At 33.4% G+C, this 17,500-nt stretch overlaps 1 pseudogene; it reads right to left on the bottom strand.

Annotated features, from left to right (window-relative positions):
• Positions 1 to 17,500, bottom strand: part of LOC132544762 (serine-rich adhesin for platelets-like) — a 54,810-nt pseudogene that overhangs the window by 23,914 nt on the left and 13,396 nt on the right.

The following is a 17,500-nucleotide window of genomic DNA, read 5'->3' as shown; positions in this document are numbered from 1 at the left end:
AAAGCTTTCTCTCGGGTGACCTAAAACCAGAATGAATCAATTATTTAAATGTTAGAGAGGAAAGGTTATAACTAAATTGTACGGATTCTCTAACAGAAACAGGTCCACCAGTGTATTACTTATCATACATTTAGTCTTGCCCGTTTAGTCAGTCGCCTTCAGTACAACGCTTGATTCAGTAGAGTCACAAGTGTTTGCGTCCATAGGTCCCCTCCCAATGCATAGATAAGCGTGATTCGTAGATCTCGCCTGAAGAAAATTTTGACAGGGCAACAGAGGAAACGGCGAGCAATGTCATTTCTCACCAGATACGATGAGTGCGCTCGAGAGTGATCAGACACGGGGCACTTCGACACTTATACAAGAAATTAATCTATCTTCCGGAGCTCCATTCTCATCTGCCAGCCAATTCTAACCTTCCACATTTACAATTAAACGTCACACTACATGCAAGAAATAATCGAGCTTCTCTATCCTGTAAACGACGTCATCCTTCCTTTTTCCTTTTTTTTTTTTTTTTTTGTTTTTGTTTTTGTTAACCAGCAAACAGTTTCCAATGTCTACGTTATGCACAGATTTATGAGACGGATTTAATATTCGGATGAAAACATGACAATGTGACTGTCCAAAATGATTTTGCTTAGATATAAGAGGAAACTAACAATAAAACCACTGTTATGAGTTCCAATACATTTTTCGATGCTGTTAAAGTTAATCTGTCGTTAGCTACATGTAAATCAACACACAAGCTGTTTTTGCCATACTTACTTTACCTCAAAGATACACTATTTCAGGTAAAAGACATATACAAGATAGGAATAATCAGAGATTCAACCTCTTTTTTCGACATCCGAATAGTATGATAGATACTTACCTTAGATACATATAGACACGTGACCACTACCTTGAAAGAAGTCGACGATGACTCAATGCCAGCGTACATACCGTCTACCTATAACAAAAGATCATTCCCTATACTTTTTGAAGGATCCTCGTTTAAATGTTTCCTTTTTCATATTTTGTCCTTTTCCATGTACATTAATGTATTGTGATTTTGAATGAAGCTTTTAATACCATGCCGATAATGTCGTCATTATGTGCAACCGTTTGACGTTGCTATGCAGTGATATTTCAAATGACGTGTACATTAAACGTGCACATTATAATGTAAGGATCACACTATTGATGACACAGCAGTTAATGTGTACCTCATTAATGGTATGAGCGAAGACCTGTTTGATGTTTTCCATGGCGTCTATATCTTTTTGTTCCGCTGTTGTCGCATCGCTTTCGTTATACCAACTAAAGGAACAAACATACAAAAAACACACAAATGAATAACATCGTTTAGTACAAATTAAGAGTTAGATACAGTAAAGCGAAATAATTAAGTCAAATGAATTGAAACGTGGTATGCAGGTTACGACAAACCTCGGTGACTCAAAGTCAACCAACAGTGTCTACCACCTGCAATCTCGGAAGATTGTACAAAACATACCTTTCAATGTTCACAAACCATATCGTCATAGCCCCATCCTATCTATAAAATATTATATTGTTAAATTTCGTCTTAGTTGTACATTTGGGTTTAAAATACACAATAGCCGAATGATTTGTGTCGACATCGCGCGTCCAGTTAAAACTTTCGTAATAATCACAGGGTACACTAGTTATATAGCCCCCTTCACTATCATTGTCACTAGTATTGCCCCGTAGAGGCAGGCAATAACAGTCAATATTTTTGCAGACCAAATGTCAACCAATTGGAAAATTACGGACTGCGCTGTTTCAGGAGTGACAAAGAATTCCCCGGAACGAGGCTCCGACGTCTGATCGATGGTTCAAGACGTTGGACACAAAACTTTACAAGAAGCGCGGTAACTATACATATCACAGAGCTCGTTAATAACATATAACAGAGCTCGTTAATTACATATAACAGAGCTCGTTAATTACATATAACAGAGCTCGTTAATTACATATAACAGAGCCCGTTAACTACATATAACAGAGCTAGTTAATTACATATAACAGAGCTAGTTAATTACATATAACAGAGCTGGTTAATTACATATAACAGAGCTCGTTAATTACATATAACATAGCTCGTTAATTACATATAACGGAGCTCGTTAATTACATATAACAGAGCCCGTTAATTACATATAATAGAGCTCGTTAATTGCATATAACAGAGCTCATTAATTACATATAACAGAGCTAGTTAATTACATATAACAAAGCTCAATAATCAATATAACAGAGCTAGTGAATTACATATAACAGAGCTAGTTAATTACATATAATAGAGCTAGTTAATTACATATAACAGAGCTAGTTAATCACATATAATAGAGCTACAATTGCATATAACAGAGCTCGTTAATTACATATAACAGAGCTAGTTAATTACATATAACAGAGCTAGTTAATTACATATAATAGAGCTCGTTAATTACATATAATAGAGCTCGTTAATTACATATAATAGAGCTAGTTGATTACATATAACAAAGCTCAATAATCAATATAACAGAGCTAGTGAATTACATATAACAGAGCTAGTTAATTACATATAATAGAGCTAGTTAATTACATATAACAGAGCTAGTTAATCACATATAATAGAGCTCGTTAATTGCATATAACAGAGCTCGTTAATTACATATAACAGAGCTAGTTAATTACATATAACAGAGCTAGTTAATTACATATAATAGAGCTAGTTAATTACATATAACAGAGCTAGTTAATTACATATAATAGAGCTCGTTAATTGCATATAACAGAGCTCGTTAATTACATATAACAGAGCTCGTTAATTACATAAAACAGAGCTCGTTTATTACATATAACAGAGCTAGTTAATTACATAAAACAGAGCTCGTTAATTACATATAACAGAGCTCGTTAATTACATATAACAGAGCTCAATAATCAATATAACAGAGCTCGTTAATTACATATAACAGAGCCCGTTAATTACATAAAACAGAGCTCGTTTATTACATATAACAGAGCTAGTTAATTACATATAACAAAGCACAATAATCAATATAACAGAGCTCTTAAATTACATATAGTAGAGCTCGTTAATTACATATAATAGATCTAGTTAATTACATATAATAGAGCTCGTTAATTACATATAATAGAGCTCGTTAATTACATATAATAGAGCTAGTTGATTACATATAACAAAGCTCAATAATCAATATAACAGAGCTAGTTAATTACATATAACAGAGCTCGTTAATTACATAAAACAGAGCTCGTTTATTACATATAACAGAGCTCGTTAATAACATATAACAGAGCTCTTTAATTACATATAACAGAGCTCTTTAATTACATATAACAGAGCTCGTTAATTACATATAACAGAGCTAGTTAATTACATATAACAGAGCTCGTTAATTACATAAAACAGAGCTCGTTTATTACATATAACAGAGCTTGTTAATTACATATGACAGAGCTCGTTAATTACACAAAACAGAGCTCGTTTATTACATATAACAGAGCTCGTTAATAACATATAACAGAGCTCGTTAATTACATATAACAGAGCTGGTTAATTACATATAACAGAGCTCGTTAATTACATATAACAGAGCTCGTTAATTACATATAACAGAGCTGGTTAATTACATATAACAGAGCTCGTTAATTACATATAACAGAGCTCGTTAATTACATATAACAGAGCTCGTTAATTACATATAACAGAGCTCGTTAATTACATATAACAGAGCCCGTTAATTACATATAACAGAGCTCGTTAATTAAATATAACAGAGCTCGTTAATTACATATAACAGAGCTCGTTAATTACATATAACAGAGCTCGTTAATTACATATAACAGAGCTCGTTAATTACATATAACAGAGCTCGCTAATTACATATAACAGAGCTCGTTAATTACATATAACAGAGCTCGTTAATTACATATAACAGAGCCCGTTAATTACATATAACAGAGCTCGTTAATTACATATAACAGAGCTCGTTAATTACATATAACAGAGCTCGCTAATTACATATAACAGAGCTCGTTAATTACATAAAACAGAGCTCGCTAATTACATATAACAGAGCTCGTGAATTAGTTCTTGATTTGATGACGTGTGTGTTAATAAGAAACATTTCAAGGTAAATTTTCCAGACTTTTTAGCACGTCTTTTAATTCGCTTTTCTGTCAACTGTTTATATCTCCGATACAATAAAGAGATAATTCCCATATATCTATCAACATTTAGCCTCGCTAAGACATGGGTGATTCCGAACTTATGGCCACGTGTATATCGAGCAAACTAACTGGTTGAAAAATTGTAATTAATCAAATTGTCAGGTAGAACAATCGAGAATAAAGCACATGTAATAAACAGGACAATTTGAAATAAAGCTAATAGATCAGATGAACATTTAGAAGGATTGATGATATGATATTTTTAAAATTAAAATAAAAAATGGAAATGAAACACATCTTTTAAAAATGCTTAAATTTTATGTTAATGTGATGCTTTCTTGTTTTACCTAAGGCCTTCATATCATCTTGCTCTCGTCTATTTTCCTAGGAAAATATTTGCATTACAATACCAGACCGAACCTTATAATCAGGTTTTTTTTTCAAATTACACTTACTATTTGTATATGGAGTAATCGGCTGTTATCTTCAATTCGATGATTTGTAGTTGAGCAGCCCGCTTACCACGATGACTGTTAAAGTCTTCCAACTTCGATCTGATTTTGCCCTTCATCCGGAAATCATCAGAATCAGATGTGCTCTCATCTTTGTGGAAACGGTCAACTGAAAACGTTAAATAAAACAATCTTATTTGAGAAAAGTTTTTGGATTACTCGTAATCATACAATGTACCATATTTTGCTTTGAGATTTTAATTCATCGTTTCAGCTATGATCACATGACTTAAAAAAAGAGCATGATACTAAGAAGCAATAGGAGGATGAAGGAACTGAATGATGCAGTTCGATGGATCTAGTGTATCTAATGCTATATTTGTATTGATCACGCTTGTATCTTTTAAACATTCCATCAAGATATTGGGTTTATGAGCTCTCAAATATATCATTAGAATAAAAAGGGGGATAAGAAACAAACTGCTACAACAGTAAAAAACAATTTCTAAATACATGCATAAAATACCGTCCCGTTGTGGCTATTATAAAACGTTGTGAAATGAATCATGGTCCAAACACAATAATGGTGAAGTGAATCGGGTAGTCATTATGTGATATCTACCCTCTTCCCATTAGGGAAGGGGAATCCTATTGAATTTGTTTCACTTAGTTTTATAATTTTGCATAATTATATTCCCCTGCATATTATCAGCAAAATAAAACCAAAACAGTGGTAGGGAAATTAAGGGTTCGACAAGGGCTTCCCTTTGTCATTACTATTGTAAATTGAAGCCCCGATCAAAAAAAAAAAAAAGGGGGGGGGGGGGGGGGGGAGAGAAAGAAAACGACAAAAATACCATTGCTGTCGATTGCTGTCGAAGAAGGTTTAGCCTATATATCATTGGGTATCTGACGTCTGATGAGCATACATTACATCGAAATTTCCTGTTTCCAGGTATAAAACAATCAACCGAAGCTATGGAACCATCCATTTAACTCATACTTATAAGCAAAATGTTTCCAGAAATATGTGATTTCACCGACCCTACTTTATGTTGATATTCAGAAAACTAATGATATTCAGCAAGTTAGTTTAGGTTAGGTATGGTTAAACCCCTCATTCTGCACAATCTAAACCCGGCTTTTTGCATGCAGCCGTTTAAGACGATTATGCTCAGCTTCTAAACGATCATGCTCAAAAGATCAACTTCCCAAAGCATAAAAGCCAAATCGAAAGGTTAAAGGTAATTTCATTTCGTTGACGATTGAACATAAGACACAAGGGAATCAATTAAGAGGTAAACACACCGGAGCCAAACAATTGACAAAACTGCGTCATACAGCTGTTACGTCGCTCGGTGACTCGTCAGTGATGCTTGGGACATATTTACATCTAGATGGCGCCTGAAGTGAATCCAAATTACGAAAGTCAAAATCTTGATGGGGAGGTGCCCTAACCCCACAATTCAATTAATTTCGTAATGTTCACATTTCTGATAATTTTAAAAGAACTTCAAGTACATATATATTTTCTTATATAAATGTGTTATATAATCTTACGAAAGATTGGACGTTAATCAATGACAAGGTTAGGAAATCGCTGAATGAAGGCATAATTCAGATATATGTGGTGAACATTAAATTGCTTGGACGATGTGTATTAGGAATAATGAGTTCGAAGTTCAGCCGTAACATTTTTAGTTTTTTTCGCTCCATATTTTTTTTCGTTTAAAGCAGGTGAATACAGTATTAATGTGTTGGTTGAGACAGTGCGCAGTGTACCCATGTTTGGGCCTGCGACCCCGTAAGTACAGAGTTATGGTTCTTTGTAAAATGTCTCGAGTCCGGAACATAACTTTGCCCAAAGTTAAGCAAGAATGATGAAAAGTATTGTACAAATTGATCATACTAAAGTGATGTGAACAAAGCTCAGGACCCCTAAGTTACAAAGTAATTGACCGTCATTTAATGTTCAAATAATTATGTTAATAATAATTGTTCTGTAATTTATTCTAATATTGGCCAAGAGGTGCAGTGACACATGAAACAGCGGGTGTGGTGAAATTGTTGGAAAGTGAAACGATTTTGGATTTTGGTATAATAAATTATTTGATATTTTACAGTTTCATAGTAAAAATATCAGACTCTATGAAAAGATAAGTAAATAAAAATGAAACATAAAAAAATAAACAACAAAAAAAGTATTCCTTCTGAGCCTCGAATTCCCAACCATATCCAAGTTCCTTGTTTAAAACTTTCAGTATCGTTAATTTATCGACTTCACTGTACATAAGCAACTAACCAATAAATAATCAGGTAGTAGCTTGCTACTTAGGGAAAAAGTAGTCGATAAATTTCTTGAATAACTTTCGTGTCGTTTAGAAGCTTTGAAATACTGACTCTTTTAAACGCAGATATGCATCAGTGCATGATGTAGCGTTTTCAACAAAATGATAGCCTTGACGATCTGGGGATTTTGGAATTTAATAGCAAATATTTCGGCAAGTAAACCTTGTACAATGTTCTCAAGTGGTCAAGCCATGATGTGCTCAGTTCAGTTGTTCTTAAGTCGCTACGGCCATTAACATAAAATCAGTTTTATTATATAAATACTTATTGATTACAATCATAATTTTGTACAGAGCATAGCTTTGATTGTATTTCAACTATAATAATAAAACCGACTATATATATTGAACTTGGTGTATACATTGCTCTTACAAAAACAATGTGCAGTGTACCAATGTTCGGACCTGCAGTCCCTCAATTACCGAGTTATTGCCCTTTGTTGAAATTTTATTTCTGAAGCATAACCTTGCTTGCATTAAAACCAGGATAGTGAAGTTTGGTTTATACATACTAAGAAAATGTACAGTGTTCCAAAATTATCGACTGAAATCCCTTAAAGAGCCAGACCCACTTCTCGACCGATATCATTTTATATAAAAAAAATCATAATTTTCTATTTTTCTCGGGTATCTTTACAAGCGATGTCCCATGGACGTCCTACTCTCCTCTTTCTCCATTTTTTGTGTTGGTTCTGACCGCGTCTGAACGTATCACGTGACTTTTCCTATCAATGTTCATATCCTGGTGTTGATTATGTTACTAAGGTACGATATTACTATACTAAGGTACGATATTACTGTTACGAAGGTACGATATTACTAAACTAAGGTACGATATTACTGTTACTAAGGTACGATATTACTATACTAAGGTACGATATTACTATACTAAGGTACGATATTACTATACTAAGGTACGATATTACTGTTACTAAGGTACGATATTACTATACGATATTACTATACTAAGGTAAGATATTACTATACTAAGGTACGAGATTACTGTTACTAAGGTACGAGATTACTGTTACTAAGGTACGATATTACTATACTAAGGTACGATATTACTGTTACTAAGGTACGAGATTTTACTAAGGTACGATATTACTGACTAAGGTACGATATTACTGTATTACTAAGGTACGACGATATTACTATTACTAACTAAGGTACGATATTACTAAACTAAGGTACGATATTACTGTTACTAAGGTACGATATTACTATACTAAGGTACGATATTACTGTTACTAAGGTACGATATTACTATACTAAGGTACGATATTACTATACTAAGGTACGATATTACTGTAACTATGGTACGATATTACTGTTATATTACTATTACTAAGGTACGATATTACTGTACTAAGGTACGATATTACTGTTACTAAGGTACGATATTACTGTTACTATATTACTATACTAAGGTACGATATTACTGTTACTATTTACTGTTACTAAGGTACGATTACTACTAAGGTACGATATTACTATACTAAGGTACGATATTACTGTTACTAAGGATATTACTACTAAGATATTACTACGATATTACTGATACTACTGTTACTAAGGTACGATATTACTATACTAAGGTACGATATTACTATACTAAGGTACGATATTACTATACTAAGGTACGAGATTACTGTTACTAAGGTACGAGATTACTGTTACTAAGGTACGATATTACTATACTAAGGTACGATATTACTGTTACTAAGGTACGATATTACTGTTACTAAGGTACGATATTACTATACTAAGGTACGATATTACTATACTAAGGTACGAGATTACTGTTACTAAGGTACGATATTACTATACTAAGGTACGATATTACTGTTACTAAGGTACGATATTACTAAACTAAGGTACGATATTACTGTTACTAAGGTTACTAACTGTACTAAGGTACGATATTACTATACTAAGGTACGATATTACTGTTACTAAGGTACGATATTACTGTACTATTACTGTACTAAGGTACGATATTACTGTACTAAGGTACGATATTACTGTAACTAAGGTACGATATTACTATACTAAGGTACGATATTACTATACTAAGGTACGATATTACTGTAATATTACTATACTAAGGTACGATATTACTATACTAAGGTACGATATTACTATACTAAGGTACGATATTACTGTTACTAAGGTACGATATTACTATACTAAGGTACGATATTACTGTTACTAAGGTACGATATTACTATACTAAGGTACGATATTACTGTTACTAAGGTACGATATTACTGTTACTAAGGTACGATATTACTGTTACTAAGGTACGATATTACTATACTAAGGTACGATATTACTATACTAAGGTACGATATTACTGTTACTAAGGTACGATATTACTATACTAAGGTACGAGATTACTGTTACTAAGGTACGAGATTACTGTTACTAAGGTACGATATTACTATACTAAGGTACGATATTACTGTTACTAAGGTACGATATTACTATACTAAGGTACGATATTACTATACTAAGGTACGATATTACTGTTACTAAGGTACGATATTACTGTTACTAAGGTACGATATTACTGTTACTAAGGTACGATATTAGGTACGATATTACTGTTACTAAGGTACGATATTACTGTTACTAAGGTACGATATTACTATACTAAGGTACGAGTTTACTGTTACTAAGGTACGATATTACTATACTAAGGTACGAGATTACTATATTAAGGTACGATATTACTGTTACTAAGGTACGAGATTACTTTACTAAGGTACGAGATTACTATACTAAGGTACGATATTACTATACTAAGGTACGATATTACTGTTACTATGGTACGATATTACTATACTAAGGTACGATATTACTATACTAAGGTACGAGATTACTGTTACTAAGGTACGAGATTACTGTTACTAAGGTACGATATTACTATACTAAGGTACGATATTACTATACTAAGGTACGATATTACTATACTAAGGTACGATATTACTACGATTTACTATACTAAGGTACGATATTACTGTTACTAAGGTACGACATTACTGTAACTAAGGTACGATATTACTGTTACTAAGGTACGAGATTACTGTTACTAAGGTACGAGATTACTGTTACTAAGGTACGATATTACTATACTAAGGTACGATATTACTATACTAAGGTACGATATTACTGTTACTAAGGTACGATATTACTGTTACTAAGGTACGAGATTACTGTTACTAAGGTACGATATTACTATACTAAGGTACGAGATTACTGTTACTAAGGTACGATATTACTATACTAAGGTACGAGATTACTGTTACTAAGGTACGAGATTACTGTTACTAAGGTACGACATTACTGTTACTAAGGTACGACATTACTGTAACTAAGGTACGATATTACTGTTACTAAGGTACGAGATTACTGTTACTAAGGTACGAGATTACTGTTACTAAGGTACGAGATTACTGTTACTAAGGTACGAGATTACTGTTACTAAGGTACGATATTACTGTTACTAAGGTACGATATTACTATACTAAGGTACGAGATTACTATACGAAGGTACGATATTACTGTTACTAAGGTACGATATTACTGTTACTAAGGTACGATATTACTGTTACTAAGGTACGATATTACTATACTAAGGTACGATATTACTGTTACTAAGGTACGATATTACTGTTACTAAGGTACGAGATTACTGTTACTAAGGTACGAGATTACTGTTACTAAGGTACGAGATTACTGTTACTAAGGTACGAGATTACTGTTACTAAGGTACGATATTACTGTACTAAGGTACGAGATTACTGTTACTAAGGTACGAGATTACTGTTACTAAGGATATTACTGTTACTAAGGTACGATATTACTGTTACTAAGGTACGATATAACTGTTACTAAGGTACGATATTACTGTTACTAAGGTACGATATTACTATACTAAGGTACGAGATTACTGTTACTAAGGTACGAGATTACTGTTACTATGGTACGATATTACTATACTAAGGTAAGATATTACTATACTAAGGTACGAGATTACTGTTACTAAGGTACGAGATTACTGTTACTAAGGTACGAATTACATTAACCTAGAAAAGATACGATATTACTTTCCCTTGGCCCCTAGTTGTGCCTCTTCTATTTTATGACTGATCAGAAAAAGAAAATGGCCGTCTTGGATTTTTACTACGAAAGTTTGTCATCGGTGGGTTTTTTTTCAAATATCATATATAGATTCCCTTGGTCCCCTGTTGTGCCCGAATGATTTTGAGACTGATCAGAAAAATAAAACGGCCGACAGACGGCCGTCTTCGATTTCCAAAATAACAGTTTGATATCGCTATATCTTGGGAAGTATTTGATGGATCTCTCTCAAATTGTACATGTAGGTTCCTTATGGTCTCTTGTTACACCGGTGTGATTTACAGACTTATCAGAAAAAACAAAAGGACTGACAGGCTGCCATATTTGATTTTGCCTAATAAAGTTTGTTACCGTAAGTTCTTGAGGCGTAAAGGATATACCTCTCTCAAAATTCATATGTAGGTTTCCTTTGGTTCCAACAAGCAGCCATCAAGTACTCGATGGATCTCTCAAATTTCATATATAGGTTCACCTTGGCCTTAGTTGTGCTCGATTGATTTTCCGAAGAACCCCCAAAAAACAAAATATCCTATAGGAGGCTTATATCTTGGATATTTTTCCTTCTACACTCACACAGGCAAAGATACATATTTGCATGAATATATAGATACAAACATGGACGCATGCATGTCCCCTCATATACATGCATGCAAACACACATACATGTATATACTCACATGTATACATACACACATACATACCCACACTCACTTATACATACATATACACAAACACACATACATATGCACGCACATACACATACATGCATACCTACATACACGTACATACTCATATGCCTTCATACACACATACATACCCACACTCACCTATACATACATATATACAAACACACATACATATGTATACACTTAAATATCGAATACACATCTGTTATATATTGAGAGTATAATTATGATACAAAGAAACAGACATACAAACTTTATACATACACAAAACATATGCACACGTGCACGCAGGGATTCACCTAGGTACAAAGGAAAGCACGCATGCGTATACAATGAATAGATAGGAACATACCTTCATAACGCATAACCCTATTTATTGAGAGTACATGCTGGTAAGTTCAATCTCGTCGCACTTTACTGATAGGATACATATAAACATATACCTATTTATAGTTATAATTGATGAAAAATCATACGTAGAATATTTTTTGCTTATGAATGTAATGATACCGTGTTCCACTGCCAATATTTGTCTAGAATTTTATTTATTTTTGTCTCATAAAAAATATGTTGAGGTTTCCCATTATAGATATCTATCCGATGGACAGTCACTGTTTTCAGCTATGGTTTCATCTTGACTCATAGAGGATATACTGTAATATTATTGGCTTTATACTTTCATATATATTTTTAATACTTGACCATAGTGCCCATATCTTCTCAAACTTCTCTTTTCAATTTTCTCTTTGGCTATCACCTTGTCAGTTTCATACATATTAGATAAGTATTTTTTGAACTCGGTCAAACTTGGATTTCTTTTCTGTCTAGAGCTATAGTAGATAAAAAATTTAGAATGAATCACAATAATGTTGACTGGAATAGATTTTTGAAAATCAAATGTTTTACCAAATAAAATAATATCTTTTTTTAATTTCAAGGGATTGGTTGGTTTATAAGTGTATCCATCTGCATATGTCCTGCCAGAGGTCTTGTGTTATTTGAAAATCATAAAAAAAGGCGTTTTAATAGTTTCTTTGCTTACTTTACACAGGGTACATAAATCACATTGTCTAATTCCAGTTATTTTTAGATAATGATGAAGAGGAAGTATTCCAGAAATAAGTCTAAAAATAAACCATTGAATACTACTGTCTTTTGTAATTTTGAAAGGGAGAGCAAAACTTTCTTTAAACTTAATATTTGAACATGACTGGTTAATAGATATCCTTTTGTCTATTGCTGTGTTTGTGTTTTTTCGGTTAATGAGAATATTGTACATGTCCCTACTTCCTATTTCATTTTTTGATATCACATTAATGTGGATAGGTATTAAAGGTTTTTGAATAGATAAATTATGTGCTCTTATATCATTATCTCTCATAAATGTTTCGATTGATTCACAAATACTTTTATAATGTAGAAAGTTTCCAGTAGTTATATTATCTTTCTTTTTAAAGGGGTTTTTATAATTAATGTCTTTATCGCTATTTTTTGATAGATATTAGATGGGTCTCTTAATAATCTCATATGTGGGTTTCCCTTGGTACCCAGTTATGCCCCTTTGATTTTGGGAGTATTAGATAAAGAAAATTGGCGATGGGCAGCCATGAGGTTTATTATCGCCATTTCTTGGTAGCAGTGGATTGATTTTCCTCAAATGTCATATGGATGTTTCTCTTCGTCCCTGGTTGTGTCCGTTTGATTTTAGAACCAATCACAAAAATAATGTCGGAATTTTAAAGGAGGCCATCTTTTATGTTGTATAACTAAGAGCAAAAAAGAGGAGAGGAAAGAACAGGAAAGATCTAACTTTTAAATTACAAATAATCCCTCTGGGATATCTTGTTAATGGTAATTAAAAATCATGGTGTTTTTGTGTTTCCGCTACTATTGCTGGTTTAAAGTGATGTTTTCATATTAAGTGGAAACAATATACTATACACAAACGGTTTCAGCCTAAGACACTGATTTTAGTGTTTCTGAAAGCTGGTTATGGGAGGATCATTTCTCTTCATTGCCTGTTTACCTCTTTAAAATGACAGTAAAATTGTTCATACTCCAGAAATCGCTAAAATCTGACACATTTTGGTCATGGTGCCTGAATACATTTGATGTATAGCAAATAAGTAGAGATTCGGATGAGTTGATATTTATGTCAGATAATGGAGAAAACTTTGTTAATACTTCACTGCATACTCAAACTCATATCTAAGTGCTTATAAAACCCGTGAAATCCTTACAAAACAAGTCTACAAACGTGCCACGGGTAACAGTCACGAATGCTGTGGTTTTTTTTGTTTTTGTTTTGGTCGCTGTTTGCGATCAGTCGACCAACTATTACGCGATTTTGATGTTTAGTTAATGATTGGGTAGATGAGACACACCTAAAATTATCAAGGAAACTGTCTTTTCATTCTCCTAATTGCCGAGATATGATTTGCACTGTTCGCTGCTCCACATCCCGTGTATATGGACAAGAATTCGCTAATGTAACCCTGAGTGTGACATTGCAAGAAAAAATAAATAAAAATATTCATAAGCTTACAAATTTTGTTTGAAGTGTAACTGTAAAGTGTGTCTTTCTATGTGTAACAAAAAATCCTTTTGAAACTAACTTCAGTTAAGAACAAAGAGAATTAATGAATTTAGAGCATGTAACATTGACACTATTCCCAAACTGAGATTAATGGTTCTTTGACCTGTTTAACGTTTAGTATTAGGTTTGTTTATCTCAAAACATTGTCCATCATCTTGAATTAAAAAATTGCATTTTTCAAATTTATCAAGTATTTCAGAAATTTTATGAAAACAGGTTTCCTCTTATTGTTCTGTCAATGTTACATGCGATTATTAAGAGATAAATATAATCAGAATTATGTTCTTGGTAAACAAGAAAAGTCATTTTCCCAATATGTTACTGTCGTATAAAGAAAATTCTATCATTATTTTTGCAACCTTCTCATTTCAGTAATAAAGTAGTTACACATATGTTGCATGTAACATGGACACAAAAAATATGAATCATAAAGCATGCCAGAAATGCTATTAAAACATATAAAAAGCCCCCCAATACACTATCTGTATGTTTTGATTTAAACATATTTTATTGCATATAAATATACATGAAGGATTGGGCACAAGTTTTCCAACTTATACTAAGCCCGTTCCAAGTAATTAGTATTTAATATAAATGTTGATGATGGCCTATTGTTATATATACATATATATACTCTTATAAACAGAGAGAGAGAGAGAGAGAGAGAGAGAGAGAGAGAGAGAGAGAGAGAGAGAGAGAGGGGGGGGAGAGAGAGAGAGAGAGTTACAAAAACAACATATACATATTGAAGACTACATATAATTCTTACTAAGAACAATAAGTAATGTTGTCTATTTGTATGTAAATTATAATTATACTCCCACATATCTCAAATATGATATCGTTTAAGTAGTCGCATGTAACATTGACACCAAAAAACGTGCAACTATTTATTTTCGGGTCAAGGATACGTACGGAAATCGTTCCCACCAAAAAATCGCTATCGTGAGGTCAAACCTGTTTCAAATACCAGATCTACCGTTTTTTTTTTTTTTTTTTTTTGAAAAATACAAAGAAAAAATCACACACTTTATCAACGATCATATTTTACTCCGAAGGTGTGCGTAACACTTCGTTACGTGATCAAAATTACTAGATTCCATGGTCTCCTCAAGTTCCTCTACACCGATAGACGCTATTTTGGAAATCTGCATAGTCACATGTTAACGTTACTGGGAGCGGGTCGAAATATCGCAAAAAAAATTATCGTTACGCGATCTGTTACAGAAATACAACTGTTCCAAAGAGAGGGGGGTATTTTAGGGTAGTTTGGACACGAAAATTAATTATATTTTATTACCTCATATATTTTCCGAACTCTAGTTGATTGATGAAAATTACGACAATCATATCGTACCTTGTGTTGACACTTCGTAAATTTGCAAATGCCGTGTCGATGATGCGTTTCCAAACAAATTTAATGAGGGAAACGTGCACGTAACGTTTGTTGACGCGAAAAGTTACATACATTGGTCTATTTTCAATCCTATTTTTTTACAGCATTAATCAAATCCTGTACAAAACAAGCGTTTTTATCGATATACCGATCATTTTGCAGTTGATTAACAACTTTTACAGCACCACAATTCTTCAGGCATTTAATAAATACGACTCGGGGTTTCACTACTGCAGAAATGTCACACTTTTTGCCTATAATTTATCCACTGGCGGCGTACAACTTGTGCTGCTTCCTTGTTATTTAATCAGTTAGATCAATTTGTTTTTTTTTCATATGACGATAAAAATAAACCAACTTTAATATTTAAACAATGTTTATTCTCCATACTTGCATGATTTTGTTTGTTTTTTATTAGATAAACTACTTTGACATTAAAATTTCATTAGCGAATTCTTGCCCATATTTGAATGTTCAGAAAGGTTAAAACCGCACCGCTTAGTGCTGGCGTGGTTGTGTCCGTGATCAAGACACTAAACCGAACCGTTTAGTGCTGGCGTGGTTGTGTCTGTGATGTGATAAAGACACTAAACCGAACCGTTTAGTGCTGGCGTGGATGTGATAAAGACACTAAACCGAACCATTTAGTATTGGCGTGGTTGTGTCCGTGATCAAGACACTAAACCGAACCGTTTAGTATTGGCGTGGTTTTGATAAAGACACTATCCGAACCATTTAGTATTGGCGTGGTTGTGATCAAGACACTACCATATAATTTTGGCAGGATATAGAAGGTACGATGCACTAATCATATCATGTAGTTTTTTAGGACAGGTCTCTCGTCCACAAGTCCTGTCATTCGGCATCATATCCTAAGCAAGCAGGGCTTCGCTCACCAGCCAATCAATGGACTGAGAAAGTAGTTGAAACAAATACGGCATACCTCTTATGACAGCTCTCACTGAGTAGTTTGATTCACCTCCCAGTAAAATACAAGTATACAAGGACAGTGTATACATTTGTCATTTAAAAAAAAATATAAATCTACGATTACCAAACTTAATCAGTCTTCATGTTACCTAATTGAACATGTATTAGCTAAATTTCAACAGCCTCCGCCCTCTTAAACCATCCTTGCTCTGTATTTAAGACGTTACGCAACATAATCATATCTTTGTCTAATGCTATACTTTATTTTAAAGGTGTTTCGGAATCGTTTGCTCCTGAAAAAACTTACCTTCAGATTCCCATTCAAATTTTCCGTTGAATTTGATGGCTGTTGTTAGAATATTTCCAAAAACACCGTAAAAGACCAATCGGATGACAGACAAACCCATCTGTCTGGCTTACTTTCGATAGAGAATGTGTGGTAGTACATACAGTGTAATGTACTTAAAAAAATCACTGATCCGAAACATCGCTGTAACGCATTTTAAAAGTTCTCTTAGGTGCCTTTTGTTGTCGATATGAGCAATTTAGTTCGAGCTATCTAAATCATATGTTGTCGGCAAGGCAAAAAAAATCCCAGTTAACCCACCCACTAGATTTTAGCACTACAAATTTAATACATTTTAAAACAATTATGAAACAGGCAATCGGGAGGTAGCCACTCTTATTGGCCCAGATTGACATGGTGCCTTACTTTAAAAATCAAACCAAGGTATCCCATGAAAGATTGCATGTCG

Source organism: Ylistrum balloti, unplaced genomic scaffold (assembly GCF_031769215.1).
Source record: "Ylistrum balloti isolate Yb309-2 unplaced genomic scaffold, AGI_CSIRO_Ybal_v1 Utg369590, whole genome shotgun sequence".
Lineage (NCBI taxonomy): Eukaryota > Metazoa > Mollusca > Bivalvia > Pectinida > Pectinidae > Ylistrum > Ylistrum balloti.
This window is presented reverse-complemented; position numbering and strand designations above follow the sequence as displayed.